At 45.5% G+C, this 16,319-nt stretch overlaps 1 long non-coding RNA gene across 1 annotated transcript in view; it reads right to left on the bottom strand.

The window, feature by feature from the left end:
* Positions 1–8,166: 8,166 nt before the first annotated feature.
* Positions 8,167–16,319, bottom strand: part of LOC137846743 (uncharacterized) — a 296,979-nt gene continuing 288,826 nt past the window's right edge. The window contains exon 2 of the long non-coding RNA XR_011090625.1: positions 8,167–9,829. This is a non-coding gene — a long non-coding RNA (uncharacterized lncRNA). The remainder of the gene's footprint in view (positions 9,830–16,319) is intronic.

Genomic DNA, 16,319 nt, shown 5'->3' with positions numbered 1-16,319 from the left:
AGACATTGCTGTTATTTTGTTGATCACATCCATCGGAATATGGCAATGTCCATCCTGCCATTTTACCCCCAAGAACTGGATTTCCTGTGCAGGCCCCTTGACCTTACTCTGCTTAATGGCAAAACCAGCTTTCAGAAGAATTTGGATTACTTTCTTCCCTTTCTCAAAAAATTCTTCCGCATGTGTTGCCCGACATGAGGATGTCATCAATGTACTGCAGGCATTCAGGAGCTCCCCCTTGTTCCAGTGCAGACTGGATCAGTCCGTGGCAAATGGTAGGGCTGTGTTTCTACCCCTGGGGCAGTCGATTCCAGGTGTATTGGATGCCCCTCCAAGTGAAAGCAAACTGCGACCTTCATGCTCCTGCCAAAGGGATGGAGAAAAATGCATTATTAATATCAATTGTGGCGTACCGCTTGGCTGCCTTTGACTTTAGTTCGTACTGAAGTTCTAGCATGTCTGGCACGGCTGCACTTAGTGGTGGTGTGACTTCATTCAGGCCTCGATAGTCCACTGTTAGCCTCCACTCGACATTAGACATTCGCACTGGCCATATAGGACTATTAAAGGGTGAGAAAGTCTTGCTGATCACTCCTTGACTCTCCAGATGGTGAACCAACTCATGGATGGGAATCAGGGACTCTCGGTTGGTGCGATATTGCCGTTGGTGCGCTGTTGTGGTAGCGATTGGCACTTGCTGTTCTTCAACCTTCAGCAATCCTACAATGGAAGGGTCTTCTGAAAGGCCAGGCAGGGTAGGCAGCTGCCTAATCTTCTCTGTGCTCAAAGCAGTTAATCCAAAAGCCCACCGATATCCTTTTGGATCCTTGAAGTACCCTCTCTTGAGATAGTCTATGCCAAGGATACACGGAGCCTCTGGGCCAGTCACAATGGGATGCTTTTGCCACTCATTCCCAGTTAGACTCACTTCAGTTTCCAATACAGTTAGTTGTTGGGATCCCCCTGTCACTCCAGAGATACAGATGAGTTCTGCCCCTTGGTGGCCTGATGGCATTAAGGTACATTGTGCGCCAGTGTCCACTAGAGCTTTGTATTCTTGTGGTTCCGATGTACCAGGCCATCGGATCCACACAGTCCAATAAATCCCGTTATCCCTCTCCTCTACCTGGCCAGAGGCAGGGCTCCTCCAGTCCTGGCTGGAGTGTCTGCCACTTAATTCTTGCAAATGAGAAGCAGAGGTCCCTTCATCAGGATCAAGAATAACATCAGCTCTTCTACTGCCTCTGGGGAACTGCCCAATAGAAACTGAAGCAGCATTTTTCTTAGGAGCCCCTCTTTTTTTCTGCTGTATTTCCTTTCAGTTCATGTACCTGAGCAGCTAGGGTTGAAGTAGGTACACCATCCCATTTCCTCATATCTTCCCCATGGTCACACAGATAAAACCACAAGGTGCCCTGTGGTGTGCGTCTTGGGTACTCTCTCTCTTGAGCAGGGAAATGCTGATTCTTAGTGACTGAAGTATCACTCCATCTAGATGAGGGGGAATATGCTCGTTCTACGAGGTAGTCAAGTCTTTCAGACAGTTTCTCCACAGCTGAGACACAGGCCTGTAGTGGAGCAGAGTTAACATTCCAGCCAGACCTAGTACAACTTTGGAAGCAAAAGGGTTGAAGATAGCCCCAGAGAAGGTTCAGCGGAAACAGCCATGGCTATACATCCCATGGCTATGGGATGGAAAATATTAGACTCTACTATTCATCCACAGAAAGGTGATATAACTACAGTGTTACACAATTTGACAGATGTACAAATGTTCCTGGATAATATTCAGTGGGGTTGTCACATTGTACAGATTACTAATGACAACTTAGCTATATTACTACCTTTATTGCGGGGAAGGAGTGCAGAACCGCAGATTACACTAACAAATGACCACCGGCAGGCTCTTTCACAAATAGCTTCTAAGGTTGCAGCTGGTGCGGCTTGCAGACATATAGCAGAACTTCCACTCTCTTTAGTAATCGCCAATCATGTGTCTCATCCATTTGCGGTGATTGGTCAGTGGCAAAAAGAAAAGGGGGGGAGTAAGGGGCAACAAAGACAGAAACGGTATCAGGAGGATGCCACTGACACTAACAGCACGGGTAATAGGAGTAGTATAAGTGACACAGGTGATGGCAAGGGTGGAATGATAGGGCAGGATTTTCGAGTTCTGGAATGGATTTTCCTACCGATTCAGCCAAAAACGAGTGTTCAAACACAAGAAGAAGCTATCGCAGAGTTAGTACGTGAGGGTTGCTCTCGGAGTATTGAGATCAGCGGGCAGGAACCAGAAGATATTAGTCTGCCGATGACTCAGGATCACTTGGAATGGTGTTTACAGCAATTCATTCCTCTACAAGAAGCTGTGTTAGATTACCCAGGATTGGTACATCCCCGAACTCCAAAGGGGCCTCTCTGGCAAGTTATAAGATCATATAAATGGCAGGTAGTACCACGGCTTTTGTCCCGACCAGTGGTGGGTTGCACTGTATACACTGATGCAGGTGCAGCAAGTAGGAAGGCTGTGTGTGTGTGGTACGAGAACGGAAGTTGGGAGAAATACATAATTCTGGGGGAGACAGGGGATTCACTGCAAACATTGGCATTGTCTGCAGTTGTTTGGGCTTGTCAGTGCTGGATGCATGAGCCAATTAATTTTGTCTCAGGCTCTCTGTATGTTGTCAACGTGGTAAAACGGATAGAGGATGCCTTGATACGGCACACTAAGAGGGACAGATTGTTATTATTTCTGCAGCTGCGAGATGCCATTCAGGGGAGAACTGCACCTTACTGTGTTATCCATATGCGTAGTCATCAGTTCTCGATTGGGTTAGCAGAAGGTAATTCACAAGCAGACAAATTGGTGAGTATTGATACTTTTTCAAGATTCATATGGGCAACGGCGCAGGGGGGAGAAAAAGCACACCTTGTGTGTAAACATCTGATGGTGTGTGTTGCCATTATGAGAGTGCCACAGCAGATCAAGATGGACGATGGTCCAGCGTATGTCAGCAAAAGGGTTAGAAAATTTATGAAAATGTGGGGAGTAAAGCATATCACAGGTATTCCATATTCTCCCACGGGCCAAGCAATGGTCGTACGATCACATCAGGTTTTAAAGGAACAATTAGTGAGATTAAAAGAGATCAAGAACATTGATGAGTGATTGTCCAAGGCATTGGGTGTCTTGAATCACTTATCTTTGACTAGGGACCAAGAAGACCCTCCTGCGAGTATTCATTTTCAAACAATAAATATAGCAGCACCAAATGTGTTACCACAAATAAGAATGAATTACCGAGATCCTCCTACAGGAACTTGGAAAGGGCCATACGGGTACAGAAATACAAATAACACCTGTGATTACAATGTCACTGCTAGGCAGGGTTTAGGGGCTTATGGTACGGAGACAAGGGGTAACAACTATAGCGCTTGGAACAATCGTACAGCTATGGCCTTACCTCCTGATGTTTTTCTGATTTGCGGGGATGGGGCCTGGCTAGGTAACTCTGCTATCGGAGGTCCATGTTAAGATAAACTTACTATATTTGCTCCTAGCTTGTCACAGTTGTGGGAGATCACCAGACATAAATGGGCATTGCTCACACTGCATTGCAATGATAATGTTGAATTGCTTGGTGTTGCAGCTAGAGCAGCATTGGCAAGTTTAGTGCCAGGAGTGGCATCTGCGGCCGCACTTAACAACTTAGAAAAATTGGTATGCTGGGCCGAGAAGCAAGCCCATGCCATGACAGAGATACTTGAGGAGATGTTACCAGATCAAAATAGTCTGCGACATGCGCTCTTACAGGATCGAGCTGCTATTGACTTCTTGCTTTTGGCTCAAGGGCACGGGTGTGAGGACTTTGAGGGAATGTGCTGTTTAAACCTTTCTGATCATAAAGAGTCAATTCACAAATGCATTACTTTCCTGAAAGAGCACACGAGAAAAATTCAATATGATATCAATCCTTTCAATTAATGGCTCACTTATTTGTTTGAAACAATGCCTAGATGGTTACTGGGATTAATCAAGGAGGAATTAAGGATTCTGTTTGTTGTGGTGTTAATCATCATTGCATGTTGTATTGTAATAAATGTGGTTAAAGGGTTACTTGCAAAACTGTTACGTCAGGCTTGGTTTGCTCAAAAAGAAAAAGGAGGAATTGTTGAGGGACTTTTGAAACAGCAAGGAGGCCATGGCTTGCTGCAGCTGAGCAAACCAAGCTACCAGGGCAACTATGAGAAGTTCCCATGACAGTGTTCCCACATCACCCAATTGAGGAATTTAGAAAAATATTGTTACCAGCAGCTGGCTTCAAGGACAAGGTCTATGTGACTGCTAATCACAAGGTGGGGTTGTTTTCTTGCAGTTGTTTGTCTGAGTGCTTTTGACCAATAATCTTGTGTGAGACACTATCCACCCCTGTTAAGTTTTCTATATAAGTCAGGCTATTCAGGTAATAAAGGGGAGCATGATCTGACCATACAAGTGTCTGTCGTGTTTTCGGCCGTTCTTCCTGCAACATCAGCTAACAAATTTGTTTCATTTATTTCTGTGATATATGTTCATCTGATTCGTGTCAGTATGGAACAGTGCTAGGGTCGCATGGTATGATGAATGTGACCTTCTGTCTTACATACCCTTGTATAACCACAAGTCTAAGAAAAACAGAATGGTTAATGTTCTTGTACCTTGCAAAGGAATATTTTAACAATTCGTGTCAATAGAGAGCAGTTCTGTCTGTCTCTGGGTCCTGCACTGGCAATTTAATTCTTCCACAGATGTGGTTTCTTCCCTTTCCTCCCAGTGTCCCAGTCTCCCCCTCATTATAGTCAAATTATCAAATCTTCAGAAATATTCCTCAAATCCATGAGCCTATTTGCTTTTGTTATTCCGAACTCTTATTCCTAACAGATACAGCCTTTTTGCCTTCTTTGTGGTTGATTTAGCACTGCTATAGATGTGACTGGAGTGTCCCTGTGAATGGCCTGTGAGGAATGTTTTAACAACACGTGAAGTGTCAATAGTGTCAAATTTGTATTTGTATGTTCTTTCTTTGAAGTCTCTGATGTCTGGGGGTTTCAGAACAACTGCTAACAGCTAGTAACTGTTATGGCTTCTGAATGGGACCCCTGATATCTGGCCAGGTGGCCAGGAGATTAAGGAGAAGAAAGAAAGAAGCTGAAGGACGGCTAGAAGACAAAACTTGCAGGGGACGCTGTGTAAGCTTTTGACATGCTGCCAAGGAGTACAAAGGGGAAGGACAAGAAAAAAAACCTGAGAGGAAGACTACGAGCCTTCAGCATGAAAGACCCCCAGAGACCCCCAGGGGGACCACCGGAGACTGATGCGCATGCTCCAGTAGGAGGGTTTGGATCCCGGAAGCTAATTATAATAACCAGTTTTTTTTTAGAAGTAGTAATGAATATGTATTAGCCTAGGAACATAAAAATCAGCTACTTGATGTAACTGGTGTGCGTCTAGGTGGAGCGGAGACTCCCAGCGCACCCAGCGCTGTTTGCTTACCTCTATTCTTTTAATAAATTGTAAACTTTGATTATAATCCTATTGACTGAGCAATTTATAACATTTCCATGCATAAATTATTTTTAGAACAGCTATAATGTTACTGGGATCATATGTTAAGATAGATAATGAGCTGGTACTTTGAAAATAAATGTTCTGTTCTTGTTCTACTATTCGTCAACACTAATTGCTTCACATTTGCCTCTCAGCAGCTGGCCAGTTGCAATGTGCAACTCCACACTCCTTGCAGCATGAAACAAGGCTTCTGCCGATATATATTACTATATCCAGAAGACAAACCCCACCCTAAAACCAATGCAATAACTGCTCATATCTCTTGCAATACATATACTGCTACTACAAGAACTCCAGACTTTCAAAGAAAAAAGCATGGTAAAGATGTGTTGTTCTCTGTTGCCCAGCCAACACCTCCATGCACTGCAAACACCCACTGCAAATCCCAAATAAAGTCCCCCAGTTTTAATCCTGTCAATTAGTTATTCCTTTCTAGAATTGTGCTCATTTGTTCATTTTCATTATCTTCTTTTAATACGGACACGTTGTAAACAGCAGAATGAAGACAAGGGAGTTGGTAACAGCCCATCCTCTCCTTGGGTTGAACAGGAGTAGGTGAACACTAATGTGAAGGTTAATCATATTTGGGTTTCAGCTGTCATTTCAAAAATAACTGCTGGTCATCCATGAGCTTCCAAAAGATAATTATAAACCTGCGGTCTGGGCTATCTCACTGAGCATATCTCAGATGTGGGTAATGCTATTGTGGGACAGACATAACAGAAATAATATTTCTCTGCTAACCCTCATGCACAATTTTCTAGTAATGTGCCTATCTTTTCATAGCCACAGATGCCAACTGATACACTCATGTTTCTCCCTGTCATTTCAACAGTAAGCCCTCACCTTATCTAAGATTTTTTAATACTCTAAAATGCAGAGCCTTCCTCTCCATCAGTCCTTCCCAATCTGTACCAGTAACAACCTTTCAGGTTTACCTAATAATTTCCCCAAAGGCATTATAGCAATAGCTTTACAGAACTTCAGCTAGATTATCTTTACTACACTTTCCTTGTTAAGGGAAACCACAACTTTTCTCTTATCAAAGAAGAAAGATGAGATTATTTGGATACAGCCTACCTTTGGAAAATACATATATTATTTTTTCATATTTACTCACAATTCTGTATTTTTTTTCTGTATTTTTTTTCTCCTCATTCTTCAGTGCATTGTGGCTTAATTCTACCTCTTCTCCCATAGCAAGACCCTGCTGTTCCATTGGCTCCTTTTCTTCTCTGCCTTTGGCCACATTCTTCTTCATGGATCATGTTCTTCCTCACCCAGTCATCTGCTCTCCGGGCCTCAGTATTCTTTGAATTCATTATGTTTTCAACTTCTCACCTGACCCTTACTGTCATCTCCAGCTACAGCTCAAGTTTTTGGATCTTCTCTTTTATGGTCTCTTATCATAGTAAAAGCTTCCATCAGAGATCCAGCTTCAGTAATATTCACTCATTTTTTTCTCTTCTTCCCATTGGGCTGAATCCAGTGCTTTTTGAGTAGCTATCACAGTCTTTTCCTATTCAGATGCTAGCCTTACAGAAACAATGGTAGAAATCAATTACTTCTCCTAGTCCTGGGATCCTCAATTTTAGCCTTTGTACAGATCAGCCACATCTCCTGCTTGATGTTCTACACCTCCTCTTCACCAATGATCAAAGGCAGGTTGTCCTCAGAAAGTCTTTAGTTGGAAAAGCTCTGTTCCAATCACTAAGTGTAGCCCAAACTATATAACCTGTGAGTTGGAAGCTCCACAAAACCCACTTTTACATTTGCTAACTTGACACAAGAAGGAATTCTTATGCCATCAATCTTTAATTTCCATAGAATCATAGAATCATCTAGGTTGGAAAAGATCATCATTGCCTTTTTCTTCAAAAATAAATAAAGTCCAACCATAAACCTGACTCTCTGGGTCCCATCACTAAACTATGTCCCTTAGTGCCATGTCCACACCTTAAAAACTTCCAGGGGTGGTGTACTGGGTCTGGCTGGGATGTGAACTTTACCTGCAGCAGCCCATACAGTGCTGTGCTCTGCACTTGTAGCAAGAACAGCAGTGGTATCACACCAGGGTTGTGTCTGCTGCTGAGCAGTGCTGGCACAGCATCGGGACTCTCTCTAACCCTCCCAGAGTCAGCAGGCTGGGGGTGGGCAAAAAGTGAGAAAGGAACATCACCAGGGCAGCTGACCTAAACCAACCAAAGGGATATTCCATACCATGTGGTGCCACACTCAGCAATAAAAGGTGGAAATAGGAAGAAGAGGGGAAGGGGTGGGCTCTCGTTGTGAAAACGTCAGTCCTCCTCCCGAACAGTGGCTATGTGCGTTGAGGCCCTGCTTCAAGGATATGGTCAAGCATCACTCATTTGTGGGAAGTAGAGAGTAATTTCTTTCCTCTGCACTTCCACATAGCCTTTATTTGTTTTGTTTGTTTTTTTTTTCCTTTTTTCCTTTCCCCCTCCCTTTTCCCCTTTCCCTTTTTTTTTTCCCCTTTAGTTAAATTGTTCAGTTAATAATAATCTTTCCTTAATAATAATAATTATTATTATTATTCCCCTTTAATTAAATTATCCTTATCTCAACCCGTGAGTTGTTCTTTGCTTTACTTCTCCCCCTCCTCATCTAAGGAGGGGGAGTGAGAGAGTGGTTGTGGTGTTTAGCTGCCTAGCACGGTAAAACCACCACAGGTGGGGACTCCACCACTGCCCTGAGCAGCCCGTCTCAGTGCTTGAACATCCTCTCTGTGACAAAATTCTTCTTGTCCAATCTAAACCTCCTCTAAACTTAATCCTCTAAACTTAAGACTGCTTACTCATGTCCTATCACTTGTCACCTGAGTCCTATCACTTGTCACCTGCAAAAAGAAACTGATACCCTCCTTTCTACAATCTCATTTCAGGTAGTGTAATGCCTGTTTTAAGTCTGTTTATTGCCTTGGATTACTCCAGGTTGCATATTTCTAATTAAGGACTGGAAAATTCAGCAGTTTTTTCGTATACTTCAAACTGACCCACCAGTGGTTCACAGTGGGTTTCATTTTTGGATACTGACTGCATAAAGAGGCTTTCCCTTTCACTTTTCCGGTGAATTGACTTTCTGGATTCCCTGAAATTCCTCTGGTAAGTGCAACAAGTGAAAGGCAAAGCAGCAAATGGATTTTTGCTTCATTTTAATGATCAGCTTTCAGCAGTCCACTCTGTAAGCTCATAGTTTTATCATTGACTTCAAGCTTAGTTCTCTGACACTTATTCAGGTGACAGGTTTATTAGCTTAGAAAGGACCGTGAATTTCAATGGCACTGTACACAGGCAGAATCCTGTCAGAACATGTTTCTGATCTGCTTAAGCTATAAGACTTTTGATGGCACAGTGATACTGAGAAAGCTAAACCAACCAAATCCTCTACAGTTGTATCAGCATACAGTATGAAAGTGCTAAAGCCAGTTTCAGAAACCAGCTCATATTATATAGATACACCTTAGTTACACTGATATATCTATATCTATTCTAGGGGCAATCTAAGAAATGAATTCCATGTTTCTGGGTTACAGTTCTCGGTGCATTTTCCCTTAATCATTATGTTAATGATTTCAGTTTTCATTCTAAATGCAATTTAGGTTTAATTTAGGTTGGGGAGAAAAAGAGCTACCCTCTATTATATATAGATTAAACTCTGGTAAACTGTAATAGAAACCTCCTGAACCCCCTGAAAACATTTTGGAACATGAAGCAAATCCTTATTGTTGAGGGAATTTTGAAACAGCAAAGATCCCACGGCTTGCTGCAGCTGAGCAAACCAAGCTACCAGGGCAACTATGAGAAGTTCCGATGACAGTGTTCCCACATCGCCCAATTGAGGAATTCAGAAAAATATTGTTACCAGCAGCTGGCTTCAAGGACAAGGTCTACGTGACTGCTAATCACAAGGGGGTTGTTTTCTTGCAGGTGGGGTTGTTTTCTTATAGTTGTTTGTCTGAGTGCTTTTGACCAATAATCTTGTGTGAAACACTGTCCGCCCCTGTTAAGTTCACTATAAAAGTTAGGCTATTCGGGCAATAAAATGGAGCATGATCTGACCATACTGGTGTCTGTCGTGCTTTCGGCTGTGCTTCCTGCAACATATGGCGCCCGAACAGGCTAAGACCCAGACAGGCTGACAGACGGAGAGACGCTGAGAGAACTGACGGATGCTGAGAGGAACAGAGCGACTTCAGAGACACTGAGAGGCGCCGAGAGATCCGAGGCACACGGAGACACTACAGCCGCACGGAGAGAGCCCTGAGAGACGCTTCAGAGCCACGGACGGCTCTGAGAGACACGGAGAGCCCTGACAGAAGCCGGAACACCTGAGAGACATTGAGAATCTCCAAGCACCGACCTGGACAAAGGACTCGCGGGGGGACGCGGGACTGGCGGGCAGACGCGGGAACCGCGGTGGGACGCGGGAGCCGCAGTGGGACGCGGGAAATTGACGTCATCACGGTGCAACGCGGGACATCCGGGTTCGAGTTGCTACGGGAGACCAGAGGCGTCACTGAACAACGGCAGCCGACCCTCACCGTGTGGCGACTTCGCATAACAACAGGGCGGAGATCACGACCCTGCAGCCTGTCTGACGTAACCATGGAGGCGGAGGCGGCTGTGCAGCTTCTCTCTAGCATTCTCACTGTAAGAGGCGTATCTTGCAATGCGAAAAATATCAAATCCTTGGTACAATGGGCCCAGAAGGAGGGTTTTCTAAAGGAAATCCCTCAAACCTTTAGCCCAGATGAGTGGCAGCTCATAGGAGACCGTTTATGGCAGACAAGTACCACACGTGAAAAGTTTGATAAAGATCTATGTAAAACCTGGCGTGCGGTGATTGATGCGCTGTGCGGTCTGAAGGCCGAATGCCAGGTCGTAATGGCGGCAACGCAAGCTTTGTCACTACCGTCCAGGGCCGACAAAACATCGACTACAAAATCCGACACCTCAGGACCACAATTGTTTCCATCGGTTCCTGCACCAACCCCAGTTCGGGGTATGACCTCTTCAATAAAGGAATCAGCGGCAGCCATCACTAAGGGACTATCTGAGCACGGTGCAGATGCGGCCTGCGAATTGCCCTCTTCGCCTCCCGCACCAGAAAATCTTGACGTGGCGCCCCCAGCATCCGTGCTGCTGCCAGGACCCCATAAGCCCACCTGAGATGTTTCTCCCTCATTATCCACCACCCCAACTCCATCGGCGCCGATACCAAATAGGTGGTCTGGTATCATATGTGATGCCATTATAGAGGGAGATTGGCATGCCTCATCCTTGGCCTGCCCAGTTGTTGTCAACCCTGTGCAAGGCACCGGGTCATGGCAACCGCATGATTGGAAGATTCTACAACAAGCTAGAAAAACAGTTACGGACTACGGCTTACAGTCCCAGGCGGCGCGACAGATAGTTCAATGGATTTTCCAGGCAGACTTAATGTGTCCACTTGACTGTCAAAACTTAGCATGTTTATTGTTAACACCTTCCCAACTGCTGCTTTTTGAAAGGCAATGGCTACAGCTGGCACAGGTGGAAGCGAGTCAACTGCGTCAACCGGGGGATCCTCTGTATGGCGTTACTGCTGAAATGCTAACGGGGATGGGTCCGTACCTCAATCCTCAAGTTCAGCTGCAGTTCCCTGCGATTATTCACCAAACAGCTGTGCAGCTCGCACTATGGGCTCTTCTTGCCCTTCCAGGGGAAAAGAAAGCACCTCCCTTTGCCTCAGTTCAACAGGCCCAAGGTGAACCTTATGCAAAATTTATCGACCAATTGTGGGCAGCAGTCATAGATCATCCGGACTTGACATCAGAGTCAAAATGGAGCATGTTTAAAATGCTTGCTTTTGACAACGCGAATGCAAAAACCCAAAACATCCTAGCCATGCTACCGAAAACCTCTCCTGTCGAAGAAATGTTGGAGAGAGTCGAACGAGTTGATCAGTCCAAGCAAGCAGCTGTTGGGAATTGGCATACAGGACATGTGCCCGTGGAACAATTGTTCAATTTGAGCTTGCTTTAAGCAACCAGGGGCAGGCCTTAGAAAATCTCAGGGCCTGCTGTAGCTGAGCAAACCAAGCTGCCAGAGTAACTGTGAGAAGCTCCCACGGCTATGACTCCCACATCGCCCAATTAAGGAACTTAGAAAATACTGTTACCAGCAGCTGGCTTCAAGGACAAGGTCTACGTGACTGCTAATCACAAGGGGTTCTTTTCTTGCAGGTGGGGTTGTTTTCTTGCAGTTGTTTGTCTGAGTGCTTTTGACCAATGATCTTGTGTGAGACACTGTCCGCCCCTGTTAAGTTCGCTATAAAAGTTAGGCTATTCGGGCAATAAAATGGAGCTTGCTGATCACTCATATTGAGCGTCCCTGTCTTCCTTCCGTCGCAACAAGCAGCTATGATGGCACAAGCTGTTGCAACAGCCATTGGTGATCCCTTAGCTGCTATAGTGACACGATCCAATGGCAGCCCTTCAAGACGTACCCCTCAGGATCAGTTGCGATGTTATCGATGTGGGAGGCCTGTCCATACAAAAAGGCAGTGCACAGCTACCCTCTGGTGTGATAAATGCCGATCTGACACACATGCTACAGTACTGTGCAGGTCCCAGGGAAACTCCAAGAGGAGCGCGTTTGGCCGCGCGATGACAACAGTATCCGCAGTATGGGCGGACGGGGTGGATTTCTCGACAACAATGCCCCAGCCTCCAGAGGAAGCCTCAGAGTGGATTTGGCAATAGCAGTAAGCGTCACACTCTCCGATAAGTCTGTGGTGGCGATTCCTACGGGAATCCAAGGCCTGCTATCAAACACACCATTAGGCGGTTTGCTATTAGGTAGATCCTCTGTGGGCCTTAAGGGATTAATTGTTATTCCAGGGATTATTGACATTGACCACGTAGGGGAAATCAGAGTCATGGCATACACATTCAACCCTCCCTTGTTTATCCCAAAAGGTACTAAAATAGCCCAACTTGTTGCACTCCGAAATTATCAACCCTGTGCAGGGGCACAGGTCAACCGAGAGGGCGGTTTTGGCTCCACAGACCACGTTGTCTGTTTTACCAGATCTTTGGCCTCCTGACCTATGATGAATGTGGTATTATCCGTCGGATCACAACAAATCATCGGTATGATTGATTCCGGTGCGGATGTTACTATCTGTAGCTCCATGGTATGGCCGAAACATTGGCCTCTAACATCTCCAGCCACTGGAATTACCGGCGTTGGTGGCAGCTCGGCAACATATCTCAGTGCACAAGTTGTGACATTGAAATTCCAAGAAAACACGGTCTCTACTAGGCTGTATGTGATGGCACCGCCTGCAAACCTTCAAATGCTAATCGGGAGGGATATTCTTTCTTAGCTTGGGGCAGTGATTACTACTGGCAACAAGGATTTTCCCTAGTGGCCACTGCTGAGCAACCGCCCACCCTGGCCTTAACATGGCATTCTGATAGGCCTATCTGGGTAGAGCAGTAGCCATTGACGACGGACAGGTTGCAACAAGCACAGAACTTAGTTCAAGAACAGCTCCGGGCAGGACACATACGCCCATCCACAAGTCCTTGGAACATGCCGATTTTTGTAATTCACAAAAAATCAGGAAAGTGGCGACTCCTACAAGATCTCAGGAAAATAAATGACCAAATGCAAGCTATGGGAGCCTTACAGCCTGGTTTACCATCCCCAACTGTCGTGGTTTAACCCGGCCGGCAGCTAAACACCACGCAGCCGTTCGCTCACCCTCCCCCCTCCCTCTCTGGGACGGGGGAGAGAAATGGAAAGTGAAGCCCGTGAGTTGAGATAAAGACAGTTTAATAAGACAGGAAAATAATAATAACAAAATAATAATAAAATAATAACAATAATAATACAATGGTGATAATAGGAAAGTAATAATAGTATGTACAAACAAGTGATGCACAATGCAATTGCTCACCACTCGCTGACCGATGCCCAGCCTAACCCCGAGCAGTCCGGCCCCCTCCCCCCGGCTAGCCACCCCTATATATTGTTTAGCATGACGTCAGATGGTATGGAATACCCCTTTGGCTAGTTTGGGTCACCTGTCCTGGGTCTGTCCCCTCCCAGCTCTTACTGCACCCCCAGCCTGCCCGCTGGCAGGACAGAGCAAAAGGCTGAGATGTCCTTGGCTTAGTATAAGCACTGCTCTGCAACAATTAAAGCATCGGGGTGTTATCAGCACTCTTCTCATCCCAAGCCAAAACACAGCATTCCACCAGCTACTAGGAAGAAAATTAATTCTGTGCTAACTGAAACCAGGACATCTATCCACCCCTTATTCCATACCATTTATGTCATGCTCAGGTTACACTTTTTTCCATACATTCTAATTAGTCACCTATAGTAATCATGGTAGTGATAACATACAGTATAATATACTATTTAACATGGTACAATTCAGTTCATGGGCTATTCTCACCCAGTATTAAATCTCCTTGAGGTACACACCGGACCTCTCCGTTCTTTTGCATCACCCACCAAGTGTATCCAGGTCCCTGAGCGAAAACAATTCCACGAATAGGTTTGCCTTTTCCTGAGGCAGGAGTAGCCCAGACTGTTTTACCCAGCATATTTTTTACATGCACTACAGGAACTTTATCCCCATCTACAGTACGTAACAGGTTTGATTGGGCAGGTCCAGCTCGGTTGGTAGATCCCCTAGTATTGACTAACCAGGTGGCCTTTGCCAAATGCGTATCCCAGTTTTTGAACGTCCCAGCGCCCATTGCTTTCAAGGTAGTCTTTAACAGGCCATTGTATCGTTCAACTTTCCCGGAGGCTGGTGCATGATAGGGGATGTGATACACCCATTCAATACCATGTTCTTTGGCCCAAGTGTCTATAAGGTTGTTTCGGAAGTGAGTCCCATTGTCTGATTCTATTCTTTCTGGGGTGCCATGTCGCCATAGGACTTGCTTTTCAAGGCCCAGGATGGTGTTCCGGGCGGTGGCATGAGGCACAGGATATGTTTCCAGCCATCCGGTGGTTGCTTCCACCATTGTAAGTACGTGGCGCTTGCCATTGCGAGTTTGAGGGAGTGTGATGTAATCAATCTGCCAGGCCTCTCCATATTTATATTTCAGCCATCGTCCTCCATACCAAAGAGGCTTTGACCGTTTGGCTTGCTTGATTGCAGCACATGTTTCACAGTCATGAATAACCCGTGCTATAGCGTCCATGGTCAGGTCCACCCCTCGATCACGAGCCCATCTGTATGTTGCATCTCTACCTTGATGGCCTGAAGTGTCATGGGCCCATCGGGCTATAAATAATTCACCTTTATGCTGCCAATCTAGGTCCACCTGAGCTACTTCAATCTTAGCAGCCTGATCCACCTGCTGGTTGTTTTGATGTTCTTCAGTAGCCCGATTCTTGGGCACATGAGCATCTACGTGGCGTACTTTCACAGCCAGGTTCTCTACCCGAGCAGCAATATCTTGCCACAATGCAGCAGCCCAGATGGGTTTGCCCCTACGCTGCCAGTTGTTTTGCTTCCATTGCTGTAACCATCCCCACAGGGCATTTGCTACCATCCATGAATCGGTGTAGAGATAGAGAACTGGCCATTTTTCTCGTTCAGCAATGTCTAAAGGGGACATTAGGGGGGAGGGTGGTGAAGGAGGAAGGCAGAGTGACCCAGGAGGATACAGGGGTGGTGAAGGAGAAAGGGAGAGTAAGCAAGTAAGGAAAAATATCCTCCCCTTTCCCCTCCACAGATTGACTCCATAATGGAAAAAAAACAATAGGTATAATTGCTAATAGTTTCCAAGATACAGTTTCCAAAGTACAGAGTCGACGATGTTACTGAATACAAATAACAAGTTAGGGTCATGATCACATATTTCATCGTCTCATAAGCCATTGCTACAACACACAGCACCATAATGATCTGAAACCAGGGCCCGGAGAGAATAAACAACACGACAGAGAGCAAATACGGAAAATAATGTACTATAATACTCAATTTGGAAAACAGGCGCAGCAGAGTTGAGATTAAAGCAATCAGCATTATGACAAGTGACTATTAAGCAGGTCTAATCCTTACACCAATTTTAGTTTAACACACTCTGATCAGATCTGCCGTTATCTCAACCTTTCGGGCCCCACGTTGGGCGCCAAAAAGACTGTCGTGGTTTAACCCGGCCGGCAGCTAAACACCACGCAGCCGTTCGCTCACCCTCCCCCCTCCCTCTCTGGGACGGGGGAGAGAAATGGAAAGTGAAGCCCGTGAGTTGAGATAAAGACAGTTTAATAAGACAGGAAAATAATAATAACAAAATAATAATAAAATAATAACAATAATAATACAATGGTGATAATAGGAAAGTAATAATAGTATGTACAAACAAGTGATGCACAATGCAATTGCTCACCACTCGCTGACCGATGCCCAGCCTAACCCCGAGCAGTCCGGCCCCCTCCCCCCGGCTAGCCACCCCTATATATTGTTTAGCATGACGTCAGATGGTATGGAATACCCCTTTGGCTAGTTTGGGTCACCTGTCCTGGGTCTGTCCCCTCCCAGCTCTTACTGCACCCCCAGCCTGCCCGCTGGCAGGACAGAGCAAAAGGCTGAGATGTCCTTGGCTTAGTATAAGCACTGCTCTGCAACAATTAAAGCATCGGGGTGTTATCAGCACTCTTCTCATCCCAAGCCAAAA

Source organism: Anas acuta, chromosome W, assembly GCF_963932015.1.
Source record: "Anas acuta chromosome W, bAnaAcu1.1, whole genome shotgun sequence".
NCBI lineage: Eukaryota > Metazoa > Chordata > Aves > Anseriformes > Anatidae > Anas > Anas acuta.
This window is presented reverse-complemented; position numbering and strand designations above follow the sequence as displayed.